The sequence below is a fragment of the Cupressus sempervirens genome, chromosome 1, assembly GCF_028749045.1.
Source record: "Cupressus sempervirens isolate cs-2001-9-10 chromosome 1, ASM2874904v1, whole genome shotgun sequence".
Classification (NCBI taxonomy): domain Eukaryota; kingdom Viridiplantae; phylum Streptophyta; class Pinopsida; order Cupressales; family Cupressaceae; genus Cupressus; species Cupressus sempervirens.
Window position 1 is genome coordinate 686,007,981 of NC_143118.1, and position 15,130 is coordinate 686,023,110.

At 32.5% G+C, this 15,130-nt stretch overlaps 1 pseudogene; it reads left to right on the forward strand.

The window, feature by feature from the left end:
* The window catches only part of LOC149579789 (serine/threonine-protein kinase Aurora-2-like), a 57,033-nt pseudogene extending 52,434 nt beyond the window's left edge, over window positions 1-4,599 (forward strand).
* Window positions 4,600-15,130: the final 10,531 nt, after the last annotated feature.

Consider the following 15,130-nt stretch of genomic DNA (forward strand, 5'->3'; position numbering starts at 1 on the left):
AGCATTTACTTCCTTCTTGAATCTATAAAATTTGTAAACAATTGGGATGTTTTTCTCATTGCTCTCAATTCGTTGAACTTCCCCATAGTATTTAGACTTAATGGGTGCCTTATTAAATATTTCAATTTAATTCTACCCTCATCAATGAGCAACATGGTATTCTTTTGAGATTTTAGGAAAGCCATTTTTCAAATGTATAAATTAAAAATAAATATAATAAATAAATAAATTTTATCAACTGTTTGGTAAAACCAGTTATGTTACTGGCAGGGCAGTATACATCAGGAAGCAATAACCTAGTGTTCTATAGTTAACAACAAGAGTTGTTGTGATGCATACTACATTTCTGGGCTAAAAACAAGATGTTGCTATCAAGGTCATAGTTGGATCAAAATGATGTAAATGTTAAAACTCCCTCATCAGTTTCAACAGCAGAGAGTCGGGATATTAGCAAAAATGATAACAGTGTTGAAGGCACATCCCTTATTCGTAAGCTTGAAATGTGTTTTATTTCCAATTTAAATATGATTCCCATATCTACTTTGTGCAAATTCATTCCTCCATTTTTGTCTTCATTTCAATGAAATGTGACTTTCATAGCTTGTTAGTTAAAGCAAAATGTATTATTTAGAACTTTTATTTCTTATAATTCTTGTCTTGAAAACAATTGGAAGTTTGTTGACTAGTTGTCTTTTTATGAAACATAACAATAATATTCATCTTCTCTTCATTAAGTCACCTTATTGTTAATGCATGAAGAAATTTGGTTCCATCAGTTTCTCTCAAGCATTTTTACTGGAACCTATATGTAAAATTGTCTCATGACATAGTCATGATTACGCCAAAAATTTTGAGGTAAAAATCAATAGATCTTTGTTCAATGTCAAATATGTAAATTATCACAGTATCTGAAATGCACAAGAAGGCATAGTTCAAAGATGTGGACTCAGACTTGATTGGCATTCCAAATTTTTGACTCAAATTTAGGACACAACATAGAATTGATATAAAAACTCAACAGTAAATCAACAAAAATAAAACCCTATAATTAAGCACAAAAATGAAATCAGAGCATTTAGAGAACATAAAAATCCAATTTGACTATCAATTTGTCATATAATTCAAATCTTACTCATATCATATGACCCTCAACTCTAAAGATTTGAAATTTCAATCACTAGGGCTGTTATGTTCAAGTATCAGAATTGTCCAATATTAAGGCTCAGGACAAGCCTAAGACTCAAAATTTTTGGAGCAGGACTTAACTAGGTACTCTCCAAGATTTCGTGAGACTTGGCTCAAGAGTATGGTTGAGTAGGCTTGGTCAGCTCAGAGACTATAACTTAAGTCAAAAAACTTTGATATGGGACAAATATCTTATATATGATTTGTTAGAAAAGTAATTTTTAATAAAAAGTTAAATGCTAATAGTCTCTTGCAAATAGTTCTATGACAAGAACTTAAAGAGCACATTACAAAAGATGATATGAATATAAAAATGTATTTAACACCAAATTTTGGCACACTCATTTGAAAATATAACAATAGAAGACCACCATGCATTGTAAAGAATATGCTTGTGCACTTAGTCTACAAATAAACTCCTAGCTGAAACATAAGATATTCATGTAATAGTGCTTTCAACTATTCATGATGTTAGATACTTCACAAATGATCTATGTTTTAGCAAGTATCACAATGCAAACAGGGTTGTGCAGTGATCCACTAATGTTAAAAATTATATTATGTAAATATAATTGCTCACGTCTATTTATGATCTCTATTGTAACAAGTACACAGTGCAAACAGATCCACGTATTGGTCTTCACATCTATCTATTGTTTATGCCAATATTATCTTTGCCCAGCCAAAGCAGAAAATTAAAATTCTATCTACAAAGAGCTTGTGGTAGTTGAGATATGAAAGAATTTTAATGTTTGGGTGTTTTGTTTCTTCTTTCTATTTCTTTATGGTTTAGGAGGGTTTACAATTTAAACATGCCTCAACACTATAATTTTACGTTGGAAATGGTATGCCTTAACTAGCAATCTTGTGATCTCTCATGATTTTGTAGTCAAATGGTTGATCAGTGAAATAGTGCTTAGTTTTTTCCTTATGTGGGTTGAAATTGATTTTATTTTTGACCTACAGACTAGTTCTAGATTGTTGGTGTATTTTACAAAATCAGGTTTTGTCAGGTGTCCATATCTATGTGTGGTATAGGTACTTATGCTCATTGATGATATGCAGGATTTTCTACGATACTTAGATGTGCACTCCTTAGGTCTATAAGGTAAAGCATCTTGTTTCATCTAGAATCTACTGATCATGGCCATCTTATCAGTATGAGGGGCTTGGGCTAACACATAACTCAATCCCTGCCCAGGTAGACATTGACAAAAGAAAAGGCAAATCGCATGGAGTTTTAAAAATGGCATCATTGGTTTTAGATTTTATCTAACAAGTTATTTATGTGGGTGAAATTGTAGTGTCAGCGAAAGTCTAAATCTCTTCTTAGAATTCTCTAATTCAACCATAGTCAAATTTTTAGCTCACTTTTAGTTTTTAGTTATTGTCGATGCATTTTTGTCTTGACATCTGATCAATTGGACTACATTATGGAAATCCCAAATCCAATCGTAAAATTGGCCAGTGTCTTTTAGTGTTTTTGTGATTCTGTGGGGAATGCTACTTTGAAATTGAGTATGCTCATTGGCTTAAGATTCTACCTAACAAGTTGATCATGGCCATCTTAATCGATATAGGCTATCACATAACTAAAACTCAATTCCATACCCATGTTGAAATCAACAGAAACTGAGTTTCAAACCTGGCCTCAGCCTCAGTGGCTTTAGATTTTTCTAACGAGCTAATCATGGCCATCTTATCAGAACGGGGCCTGGGATAACACATACCCCTTAATCCATGGTGACATTCCTATAGCTTGGATCCTAGTTTGTTTGCTAAAAAAAATGCTTCTAGAAATATGCTTGAGTGGTGCTCCACAGCGTGACACTGACATCCCTATAGCTTAGATCCCATGCCTAGGGTTATATTTTCTCTCTTGTATCCATAAAAAATGTTTCTTAGGTTTTCTTTTATTATAAACAGTGAGATTCCCATTTACAACCAAGGGAGAGGAAAAGTTTAATGCATGATTCCCATTTATCATATGGTAAGAGAAGTAAGATTTTGAATGGCATAATTTTTTTTTAGTGAAGGACTATCACTTAACGATTTACTACTTATTTTCACTAGTGTTAATAGAGAAAAAAAAATTTGGCTTTGAAAGTTCTATTCAAGAACCAACTCCAGCAATAACATGTAGAGCACCATTTGCGTAGGGAGATTGAAATTCAGAGTCATTTTTGCCATCCAAATATACTTCAAATGTTTGGATACTTTTATGATCAAGTGCATATCCTACAATGTTCTAATATTTTAGGTGACATTTACTTTTCATCAAAGCCTTCCCTGGTATTTCTTTAATTGATTCTTTGATTCATCAATTTACTCAGAGTAGGGTCTATCTTATTCTTGAATATGTTGCAAAAGGTGAGCTCTACAAAGATCTCCAACATTGTAAATGCTTCAATGAAAGGTGGTCAACTACTGTAAGTACACTTGGAAGTGGCTTATAATCTACTTTTCTTTTTTTAGTCTAGAAACTATTGACTCTTTTTTTGTACAGTACATTGTGTCTCTTGCAAAAGATTTTATATATTGCCATGAAAAGCATGTCATAGACTAAGATATCAAGCTAGAGAACTTGTTAATTGGCATAAAGGTAAGTGTCGAGGATGAATATATTTGTAATGATACTCAATTTAAACTTTCAAGGATGTCTTTCTGATGATTACATTATTAACAAATTCACTTGTCAGGGTGAGCTGAAAATTGCTAATTTTCATTGGTCTATGCACACTTTTGATAGAAGGCGAACAATTTGTGGAACCTTGGATTACTTACCTCCTGAAATGGGTATGTTAGTGTGTAATATTTACTTTTCTCTTCATTGTTACCTTCTAGATTATTTACATATTTGAAAATGTCTATTCCAATGGAAAATAGGGACCATGATTTTGGGGTAGAAATATGGAGTTTGGGGATCTTGTGTTATGATTTTCTTTATGGGGTTCCTTGTTTTGAAGCAAAGAAACATTTAGACACTTACAAAAGGTCTGAGAAGCCATACTATGTTTTAGTTCTTAGTATTTTTTTTTTTTTGTTTCAGGCCTTATACTTGAGGGGTTGTTATATTTGCTTATTTCAAGCATGGATTTTACCATGGCTAGCTTTTTTATGCAAGATTGTGAAAGTGGATTTGAAATTTCCTTTAAAGCCACTTGTTTCTACTACAGCTAAAGATCTAATATCTCAAGTTAGTATATGTTGCCTTGATGTTCTGAAGACAATTTTTTTACATATGTCTGTCTCACTACTTATATAAATTTTTAGTTATCATGGTAACACTTTATCATGGTTACACGACTACTTCAAAAAGATTCCTCAAAGAGGTTGCCTCTACACAAGCTTTTACAACATCCATGGATTGTTCAAAATGTTGATCTTGATGGTATTCATAGACCATTCAATTGAACTATGTATTTTTTGTAACCTTCCTCCAAGAGGAGGATTCAATTGAACTATTTGTCTAGGATTCCACATTTTACATGCATGTCTACCAGGGCAGTTGCAACTTAAACAAATATATTCTCTCAATATATCTATTTTGTGCATATCCAACAACTATGGCTTTTGATGACCATATTACATTCAGGCATCCTATCAAACAGTTCACATGACTTATCTATGCTTCCATTTTGCAAGCATGTCTCCCAAGGAAAATGCTACGACTTCATCTGTACCATTTGAAAAAATCCTTTATGCTTTGATGGATGCCTATAGCTTATCCCAAAGCTCTCATTCAATAGTTATGAGATGATCAATCAAGAGGAAAAAGTTGAGAGTTTAGAGTGACACAATTTTTAGATGATCATATGAAATGAAATGGGCGTGCGAGTAGAAAGAAACTAGAAAGACACTGTGTATAGATGAAGGCATGAAATGGACAGTTTTGGAGCACTCAACATAGACACTCAGCATTTAGTACATATCATCATTCGAGATCAAATGGGTGTGTGGGATTATACGCATAGTGAATAATAAAGGAGGGAATTGAACCCTCCCTAATGCTCACACTTGTTGAGGTCCACTTCAGCAATGGCCCTCCCTATGAAATTGTTGTCTAAAACCTTTCTAATGTGATAATGTGTTATGAGCTCTTAATCAGTGGGATGGAACATGAATCTAGGAGTTAGTTATGCATCACCCATATCATGACTATAACTAAAGTTAAGAGCCTCTATTATTATACTCTATTGAAGCATCAATAATATAGGCTCTTAACTTTAGTTACAATCATGATATGGGTGGTGCACAACTACCTCCTAGATTCACATTCCATCCCACTCATGAAGAGCTCATAACACATTATCTCATTATAAAGGTTTTAGACAACAATTTCACAAGAAGAGTCATTGCTGAAGTGGACCTCAACAAGTGTGAGCCTCAAAAAAAAATTGACCAATGCTTGGCAAAAATTGTGCCAACAATTTTGACAGTTTGCAACCAACGTATTGGTCAAAATTTTGACTAACCAGTAAGTTGGTAAAAATTTTCACGAGAAATATTTCAACCAATTGGTTGGTCCAAATTTTGACCAATGTGAATCAAAATTTTGACCAATAAAGGTCAAAAAATGAGCCCAAATATACTAGTGTGTCATCAAGTATGTAAGTGTAATAGCATAGGTAAATTCCAAAATGTAAGCAATTGCAAGTGTTAATCATTTTCATTAAGATAAAATTTCTTTACTCTACCATAGAAAAGCTTGAGGCTATATTAGAATGACAGTGATTTACTTTAGACAAGCTCGAGGTTGTAAATTTAGGGGAGTGCATGGCATATAGGGGCTGGAGATATTCATTTTTGGAGCTACAAATAGGTTCATAAAGCCCTGTGACTTTATCATTTGACCTCTATTACTTTCTAGATACAAAAAACTAATTAGTTACTAGAGCAAGTGAATTGCAATTTGGATCAGAGTGGAGGTAAATGAAGATCTAATCATTTACAAGAGGTTGTGATTTCTTGGCTATTGTGCTAGTCAAAGAAAAATTCATCATTTGAGCGAGATATCTCTTCCAAGCCAATGAACCATCATTAAGAGGTAGTGAAATAATTGAAGCAAATTTTCAAATGAGACAACAAATTTACCATAAGGACAAGGGACTTTTTTATCAAATTTTATATCTGACGCAGAAATCAATATAATACAAGGTTAATTGCCATCAGAAATCATTACCATCGAATAGAAAAGAAAGAAGCAATATAACAATAGGTGATTTAACATCAAAGAAAAAATAATTTGCAAGGAATAAATAGTAATACCTTGGAAACTAAGATTGCAAGAAAATTTAAACTCGAATCTATTAAATACGAATGGGTCAAATAATTACAAAACTGATAGGATTTTAATAGGATGAATATCTACAATAATGCACTCTTCTCCTTTAGTGAATCAAGAAAACTCTCACCCAAATGTCTAGTGTTTTCAAAGATAGAGTGAACATTTATGGAGAATAAAATATGCTCTCTCTTTTTACAAATCCCTTTTTCAGATTCATGTGGGAGAAGATGCAAATGATGGATGGACTATGGTCCAATCCCTTAGGTCTAGCAAGAGATAGAGAAAATTCATGGTAGATCATAAATATTATTTCCCCACAAAACCTAAGTATCAACAAAGAAACCAACAGTCTTCAAACCCCTTTGGCCGTCTTTAGGAGAAAATGGAGGAAGTAAGGAAAAATGGTTCCACAAAACTACAAAAATAAAATAAAAATAGTGAGGTTTACCTATAGATAATCTCAAATGCCAAAAGGAAGTATCACAACATCACCAGAAGGAAATCTAGTTATCAAACCAACTGGTGGGATATGATGGCAATAGATGAGCAAAGTTTCTATGGAAATAATTCAAGATCGTTGTCACATTAGATAAGATATTCAGACAAGATGGGGAAAATCTTGAACAACAAAGATTTTGACAACTTTTCACAAATCTAAGAGATGTAAAACCACCACAAATTGATGATTGGAGGTTGTTGATGTCAAGTACCCCTATCAACATAGATGTTGCAACAAATTTTTAATTTGATAATGTTGTCCATTTGTTCTCAGCAAATGAAAACATTCATGCTCATAATATGCTACATTCATTGAAGCATCCTATTACACATAGTGTTGCATCAAAAGTAGGTAGTGCCAATACAATAGAAGATTGTTCAAATGATGAGCTTAATCTAGAGTTGTTAATCTATAAGGATTCAAGGGTCATGCTAACTTCAAATATATGGGTAGAGGTAGGTCTTGTAAATGGAGGTCTTGGAGACATTCAAATATTGTTTATAAGCAACATAGTACTCCACCTAAGCCTCCAACATATGTGATGGTTGAGTTTGATAATCATTTTGGAGTACCATTTGAAGATCATTACTTGGAAAAAAATATAATAACACCAATACTAAAGGGTAGAACACTTCAATTACCATTGAGAATGGCATGGGAATTGACTATTCACAATCTCAAGGATTGACTCTTTTAAAAGTAACAATTTATATAGTACCAAGAGAAAGAACAAGATTGCCATTTCTGGTAGTTTCATGTGTAAAACCTCTCTAGTGTTTGAGAATAATGCCTCCTTTCACATATGATCATTATGAGAAAATTAAAAGGGTAGACAAATTTCCAAGCATAAGGATGAAGAAAATAGACTTAAGCACCTTGAGGATAATTGATGTCATTTATGTTATTTTTAAACATTTTATCCACTGCTTTTACTAAAAATCTTTTTAGACACATTAGTATTTTGAAACACTTTCTACACTATTACATGCTTAACAATTGCATTTTTTACTATATCCAATTTTGGAATACCTATTAAGTGATACATTAATTATTAATTGTTGTGATGCATTGTGTATCTAATTAATTATAGTGATGCATTCTATACTAATTGCAGTGATTCATTAAGTATCAAATTATCAGTTTATGTTTACAAATTATATTTAGTTTTGCTTCGATTTGTACTTATTGTTTCACAATATTATCAAAAAGAATTCTTTAATTATTATTAAATTAAATGATTCAATATATGACTTCAAATTTTTCTTCAATGAATATGATTAACTTATTATAATTATCCTCCAATTTTAATTTGATTTTGTTTCATAATTTAAAAAAATACTCAACACAATTTTTCCTAGCCTTATTACAACTAAAATAATATAACATGATAACACTAAATAATACTATAATTAAAATTAAAAATGTCTTTTAACTGCAGAGTAATAACACATGATCAGTAAAATGGGTGATGACATCAACATACCAAAATAGAGAAGGATAAAGGGTGTCACCAACATGTGGCCATTATACTGCCACAACATCATTTAGAGGCGATTTACAATAATGTGAGTCCAAAGAGAACAATATCTAAACAATGCATAAAATGAAAAATTGGCATTGAGTTTACATGGTATAGAAGATCACAAAACACTAGTAAAATTTGCATGAAATAAAAAAGAAAAGTGAATCTAGGGAAGAAGAGGAACAAATTCATAGTAGTAACTATGAAAATTATAGAAGAAAATTCCAAAATTAAAGATCGAATTTTAGATTTGCATAGGAAAATTTCATAATATAAGCAATTGCAAGTGTTAATTATTATCATTTAGATCAAATTACTTTAATCTACCATAGGAAATCGCAAGGGCATATCAAAGGGCAACTATTTACCTTAGACAAGCTTGAGGTTGCAAATTTAGGGGGTTATGTGGCATATAGGGGCTAGAGATATTCATTTCTGGAGTTGTAAATCAGTTCATAATGCCCTGAGACTTTTTCTTTTGACTGTTATTACTTTCCAGGGTCTGTGATCTATTATACAACAAATGGATTAATTACTAGAGAAAATGAATTGCAATTTGGATCAAAGTGGAGGTGAATGGGGATCTAATCATTTATAGGAGGTTGTGATTTGTTGGCTATTATGCTAGTCAAAGAATAATTCATCATTCAAGCTATATATCTCTTCCAAGCTAGTCAACAATCATTAAGATGAAGTAAAATAATTGAAGTAGGTTTTCAAATGAGACAACAAATTTACCATAAGGACAATTGATTTTTTTATCAAATTTTTTATCAGATGGAGAAATTAATATAATACATAGGTTAATTTCCCTCAGTGATCATTACCATTGAATACAAAAGTAAGAAGCAATATAAGAATGGCAATTTAAAATCAAAGACAAACTAATTTACAAGGAATAAATAGTAATACCTTGGAAGCTGAATTGCAAAAAAATTTAGACTCAAATCTATTAAACACGACTAGGTCAAATAATCACCAAAGCAATAGGATTTTAATCTAATGAATATCAGCAAAAATGTGCTCTTGGGGGAACTATCACCTAATTGCCTAGTTTTTCAAAGGTAGAGTGAACATTTATGGAGAAAAAAATATGCTCTCCCTTTTTAGAAATCCCTATTTCAAATCCAGGTGGGAGAAGATGTGAATGATGGATAGACTATGGTCTGATCTTGTAGGTCAAGAAAGAGATAGAGAAGATCTATGGAAGATCATAAATATTATGTCCTCATGAAACCTAAGTATCAACAGAGGAAAAAATGATCTTCAAACCCCTTTGGTTCTCCTTAAGAGAAAATGAAGTAAGAAAAAATGGTTCCACAAATTTGTGACAATCCAAAAATAGGGAGGTTTCCCTATCTGAAAGACCTACAAATGATCTCAAATACCAAAAGGAAGTATCATAACATGACTAGAAAGTAATCTATTTATCAAGCCAATTGGTGGGATAGGTTTAGAGGATATGTCAAGAACAAGGCCTTTTCGCTCATTGAATAGGTCCAGGGATGGTGGAAGATCATAGGAAAAATTGGCTAAAAAATGTCCTATGTAAGCATGTTAACTTCATACTAATGGAAAATGAATTTATTTATTTAGCCTATGATAAAATAGATCTTAAGGATATTGTTTCTTATGGTAATACTTTAGTTTTTAAAGGTTATCCTATTAAATTCCTATATTGGAGTCCCTTTTTCAATCCAAATAAATTCGAGGTAGAAAAAGCTATCTTATTACCAAATTGGCCAATTGAATTTTTGTATAAGCACATTGTGAGAATAATTGGATCTAGTTTTGCTACTTATGTAGGTCTGGTAAAATCAAATTTGGCTATGTCTAGTACAATTATTACTATGAAAACATATGTTAACACTATTGAATTTAAAATCTTAGATATTAATGTTGATGATAAAAAAAAATTGTTAAACCACAATTAGTTCAAGGCCTCTTCAGTTATTATCAAGATTTAACTTCATCTTAACCCCATCTTGGGGGTAATCTAAGGAAGGCATAAAACACTCAAACTCTAAGGAGTGATGAAGATGAGAAATTTTTGATCCACCAAGAAGATGAAGAATAAGAAGGGGAAATTAGAGAATGACATCCTTGCCTCAACTCAGTCATCCTTATTTCGAATCTAGATGGGATAGTTGACCCTCTAGAGGTTCCACCCCAATTACTAGTAAGCCATAGTAACCAAACTACTATAGAAAGATAATATTTATTAAGTTAGTCAACTCACTCTTAGGGAGATCAAAGTGAAACCTCAAAAGGAAAGGAAGTAGAAGTTAACATCTTGATAGGAGCCTTGAATAATATGGTTGTTGAAGATATTCTAAATTAGTTCATTGATGAGATTTATGATGAGGAGGAACTCATGTTGCAAAAATCTATTTTGATCTCTAAAATATAGGAAGTAGAGGACATGGAAAGGAAGACAAGCCACATTGTCATCAAAGAAGGGTTAGTAGAGTTGGCTAAGAATTTGATAGGTCCTTTAGGATATGGAGTCATCCTCCAAAGTAGGGAAGGTCCTAATTGTACAAAAGTTTTAAGAAAATGAGGGTAGAAATCCTTGGAAGAACTATGTCTAAAAGATGGGGGAGCTAAGAGTCAAACTAAATTAGCTAATATTCTTAATTTTGGGAAGGGGAAGCTCCTTCCCTAGGCACCATGAATGTATTAACTTGGAATGTTAGGAGCATCAATGCTCCTAACAAGCAATGATTCCTAAAACATTGCATTACTAATAGTAAAACTGACATAATTATTCTTTAGGAAATGAAACTTTATAGTTAAGAAATGAATAAGTTCAAAAGATCATTAGAATTGAGGGAGATGAAATATTTCATTGCTAAAGGGACTTCTAGATGTCTTTCCATAATATGGATCCTAGAAATGTATCAATTTCATCTAAAGAAATTCATAAAAATTGGATGAGTGGTATGGTGCAAGGAATTAGATCTGAATTTCATTATAGGTTGTTTAATTTCTATAGTCCAATTTACAATAGAGATAAAGTTAGGTTATGGAAAGAGCTAAAAGATATCCTAATGTTATATCATGAAGGTCAATTCTAGGAGGATATTTTAAAGCTATTCTTTGATCTTCAAAAAAGAGAGGAGGCATAAACACCCTCTCATTAGCATCAAAATATTTTTTAATTAGGTAAATAGGTTAGGTATTCTAGAGTTGGCTAGATCAAACAACACCTTCAATTGGAACAATAAAAGGAAGGGGCTTAATAATATTGCAGAAATATTAGATAGGTTTTTATGTCATGGAGATCTATCAATGGTATCAGATTCATTTCAATTTGAAGTTAAACCAATATCAAGATTGGATCACTATCCTGTAGGGCTTTAAAATATGGGAAATAAATGACCTATCAATTGTATTTTCAAATTTGAGCAAATGTGGCTCAAAAAAGATAACTGTATTAATTTTATTAGGAGATGCTGGAAGGAAATGAAAGTCTCAAGATCCAAGATGTTACAAGTACTTAGTAAATTGAAAGTAATCAAACAAAAGTTAAAAGAGTCAAACTCATAATTATTTGAAAGTAACTTTGAGGTTAAGATAACTCTAGAAGACAAACTAGAATCATTAAAGAAAGAAGCTATGGAAAATCGAATGGGAGAGGCTCAATTCCTTGAAGAAAGAAAGCTTATGCAACAACATGAATAAGTTACAACTAAGGAAGAACTTTTTTGGAGAAAAAAATTGAAAGAAACATCATTAGAAATCAAGAATAATAACACCAAATATTTTCATAATAGCACTAAGTAGAGAAGTGGTATTAATTGAATTGCTTCCATTAAAGGAATGGATGGTAATATAAAGAACTCAGCTGAGGATATCAACTTAGAATCAATTTCTTACTTCAAAGGTATTTATAATAATGGTGAAAGTTCTAGTCTAATAGCTCAAAGGATTTTTCTCTCTAACATCCCAAGATTAGTCTTCGTAGAACAAAACAAAATCTTGTTGCTAAAGATCACCAAACTAGAGGTTGAAGAAGTCCTAAAAAAGGAATCTGGACAAGTCTCTAGGTCTCGATGGTTTTTCAACCTTTTTCCTTTAGAAATGTTGGGACCTCATAGAAGAAGATGTAACGAAAGCCTTGGAAGGAGTCAAGATCTCTAGAAAATTGTTGAGAGAAGTCAATAATACTTTTATAGCCCTTATTTCAAAAAAGGATAAGGTGTGATTTCAAACCCATAGCTTTATGTAATACTCTCTACAAGCTCTTTACTAAAATTTTGGCCAACAAACTTCAAAAGATGCTATCTTATATTATAAATAAGGAACAAACAAGTTTTGTCCCAAGAAGATCAATATATAATGACTTCATTCTAGCCCGGGAGGTTATTCATTTAGTTCAAAATAATAAATTACCAAATATGCTCATCAAATTGGATATTATGAAAGCACATGGAAAGGTAGGCTAATGCTTTTTATGCAAATGTCTTAAAGCTTATGGTTTCTCTAAACAATGGATAGAGTTAATCTTTAAATGTATATCTACTCCAAAAATGTATGTTTTAATTAATAGCACCCTGGTAGGCTTTTCTAGTATTTCTCATGGACTAAGATAGGGAGACCCTATTTCTCCCTTTCTATTTATTCTAATGATTGATGCATTAGGGAGGCTAATTACATGAGAAAGAATGAAAAGAGCCATCAAAGGTATCTCAATAACCAATGGGGAGGAACCATCTACACATCAACATTTTGTAGATGATACAATATTATTTGGAGAAGGATTAGCTAGAGAGGCCTATGCCTAAAAGGATATTCTGTGTAACTATACCAAGGTGTCAAATTGGGAGATTTTAAATAGAGATAAATTAGAGATATTTTTCTTCAACACTTCCAACAATTTGGAAGCTCAACTTTGTGCAATTTTAAACTTGAACAAGGTTATCTTTCCTTGTAGATACTTGGGTCTCCCACTTAATTAGAGTCACAAGGTTTCTAAACTATTTGATCTCCTAGTAGAAAAATTAAAAGTAAAAATGGCTAGATGGAAAGGTAAGTGGCTTTCCTTAGTGGGTAGGAAGACTATGGTTCATGTTATTTTGTCAACACAACCTATTTACTAGCTTTCATGTTTGGATCTCCCAAATTAAAAAGTGTATGAAATTGAAGGTCTACTTACATCCTTTTTTTCTGGCAAGGTAATGTAGATTGACATAATTTTTCCCTTCTTTCCTAGGACCGAATCTGTAGGCGAAAAAGTCTAGGTGGAGTTGGTATCAAAAATATTAGACATCAAGGAATGACCTTAGGAGCAAGGTTATTATGGAGGATAGTTAGGTTCCCTAACCTCAAATGGGTTAATATTCTTTCCCAAAAATACCATCCATTCCCTAATCTAGTCAATGTCTTTAGGGAGGCCAACCCTCCCAAAGGCTCAAGATTCTAGAATTTCCTCTTGAGATGCAGAAATATTATTCAAAATAATCTCTCATGGAATTTTAGGGATGAAAAGGAGGACTTTTTGGGGAAAGACTCTCGGGGTGACTATAAACCCCTTGTTCATTATCCTTCCCTATTGAAAGCCAAACCTTCTTTGGTAGAGAGACGGGGAACAAAGGTGAAGGACTATGTGATTTTTGGAGAAGATGGATTTCTTTGGAAGTGGAGAAATCTTTATGCTGAAGACACTCCCTTAGAAGATAAATTTCTTCTTTAGTTAATTATAAGATCTATAATGATCTCCTTTAAGGGAAGGGATGATAAACTCAGATGGAATGGGAACAAAAAAAATGGAGAGTATAGCTCAAAAATGGGCTATTTGTATCTTGAATCTCTTCAAGGATTCTCTCTGTCTCCTTTTCCTCTTTGTCTATGTTGGGATAAGTTTTTCCTTCCCAAGGTGGGATTTTTCTCATGGATTTTCCTTCACCAAAGGGCCCTAACAATGAAAATTCTTGAAAATTTTGGGATTTAGGGGCCTAGAAGATGTCACTATGTGAATCTAATGAGGAATTGGTTGACCATCTATTTCTTAACTAGAACCCTTACTCAAGCTCATGTTGGAATTGGCTTGGCAACTAGGGGTTATGTTTGCTTTTCCAATTTGATCAGGAGTATGTTGAATTCTTAGCCTCCATCAAGAATAGATAGTGTATATCATAGCCTTTGAATTACATCTCTTTCCATAACTCTATTGGAACTATAGAAGAAGAGGAATCATAGAATCTTCCAGGAAAAGAAAATGCATGTTGATCAATTAAAGAAAATTATTGAAGTCTCTCTCATTGAATTAACTAACAATAAATTTCTTAATTATCTCCCCAAACACACTAAGAGGACTCATTGGGATGAAAGGATGAGAGATAGATGGATTGGTCTAAAAATTCCTCCCTTTCCAAGTGATGGAGCGACTCTAGGTAAATTAAAAAGATATGAATCTATTTGGCAAGCTCTATAGGATGGTTGGTTCAAGCTCAGTTTTGATGGAACCTTTAGAGAAAATTTGGGTCAAGCAAGTATAGGGTATTGCATTCACAATGATCAAGGGATTGAAGTAGCAAACTTTTCCAAATACATAGGTGAATCTACTAACAATCCGAGAAAGATTTCTACTCTAGTGGAAGACCTTTGGTTGTCTAAATCCTTAAATATTAAATTT